We start from the raw sequence: 1,653 nt of genomic DNA on the forward strand, positions 1-1,653 counted from the left end.
TACCTTTTTCTTGTGGGTGCTTTTATTTTATTATTGTATTCATTGATATATTCTTTTGAATTTGATACTTATATTGGATAAGGTTACTCTAGAATTTACTCTATATAGGACTTTACTATATATGTTTGTTTTTATACGTTCATTCTTTGCACCACACCAACACTATTGAATTTATATAGGGAGATGATATATTTCTATCACTTTCATAAGTTTCTTTCCTGCCTGCACCACACCGAAGCCTAGATTTCTGAATTTATATACAGATATATTTCTATCACTTCCATAAATTTCTTGCCTGCACCACACCTACATTTTTTAGTTTATATATGGAGACAGATATATTTTTATCGCTTCCATAAATTTATTGACTGCACCACACCTACAATTTTTAATTTATATAGGAATGCAAATACATTTATATATTTCTTGAAAAGGAAGACATGAAACACATCATGAAGTGTGGAAAGGCAGGTGGCTACCCTGGCCAGACTTCAGGGAGGGGTGGGAGAGGGGGTAGAGGGAGAGCTGTAAGTTCCCCTCACACCAAACTGAGACACAGCCTCTTTTCTGCAGCTAAAAGGGATGGTGCTGCTACAAGCAGCAAGGAGAGGGGAGCAGAGCCACTGCCACTGCCTGTGCCCGAGACTGCATCCCACCCCCACCATGATCACAACCACACCCAGCAGCACCAGCACAGCAGCCCACTCCACCCCTGTGTCACTTCCCATGCTGGGTCTCCCCGAGCCAGAAGAGCTGGCACTGGATCTGGATCTCAGTGCCCTAGCAAGGGAAGTTCTGGGGAAGGAGGGGAATCAGCTGAGTTTGTGCTCAACACCCCTCAAGTTTCCCTTCGAACCACGTCTCTTTCCCCAGAAGGCACTTCAGAGGAGGCTGATGTAGAGGCAAGCGGCTCAGCTGAGTCCGCTCCTCTGCTGAGGAGGGGGAAAGTGCAGCAGCATCCACAGATGCACCTGCACCCCAGAAGTGAGCGGGTAGTGTGGTCTGGGATCATTTTGAGCTGGCAGATGATCCCACATGTGCTATCTGCCTGCACAGCCAAGCCAAACCCAGCTGGGGCAAGGGAACAAAACACACGAGCACCACGGGGATGCTGATGCATCTCCGCAGGCACCACACCTTGCCCCTCATCACCCTGGCACCAGTGGGAGCGTGCCCTAAGGGAAGTCCCCTCTCACTCCAAAGCCCCCGTCCCCCCAAAGCAGGGGCAGTCCCCCCTGGAACAATGGCGGAAAAGTGGGCAGGAAGGGGGGCACATTCCAAAGGCGAGTGAGCTCACCCAGAGCATTGGAAAGGTGTTCGCTGTCGATGCCCAGCCCTTCTCCCTAGTTGATCAGCCAGGGTGCAGGCGGCTCATGGCGCTTGCCATCCCATCATACCAAGTGCCCACATGCACCACCTTCAGTAGGACAGTGGTGCCATCCCTGTGTGAAGCATGTACAGAGTACTTGAGGGAGGAGCTGTGCAAGGCAGGTCCATGGGTGTCCTTATACTTCACCTTGGACATCTGGAGCAGCTGGGGTGGAGATCACTCCTCCCTCTCCCTGACAGTGCACCGGTGTGACCAGTCAGGCCATCAGTGGGTTCTCCTTCAAGCCGAGGTAATGGATGCATCCCACACAGCAACAGAGATCA

Source organism: Crocodylus siamensis, chromosome 1, assembly GCF_052110815.1.
Source record: "Crocodylus siamensis isolate JL-2025a chromosome 1, ASM5211081v1, whole genome shotgun sequence".
Lineage (NCBI taxonomy): Eukaryota > Metazoa > Chordata > Crocodylia > Crocodylidae > Crocodylus > Crocodylus siamensis.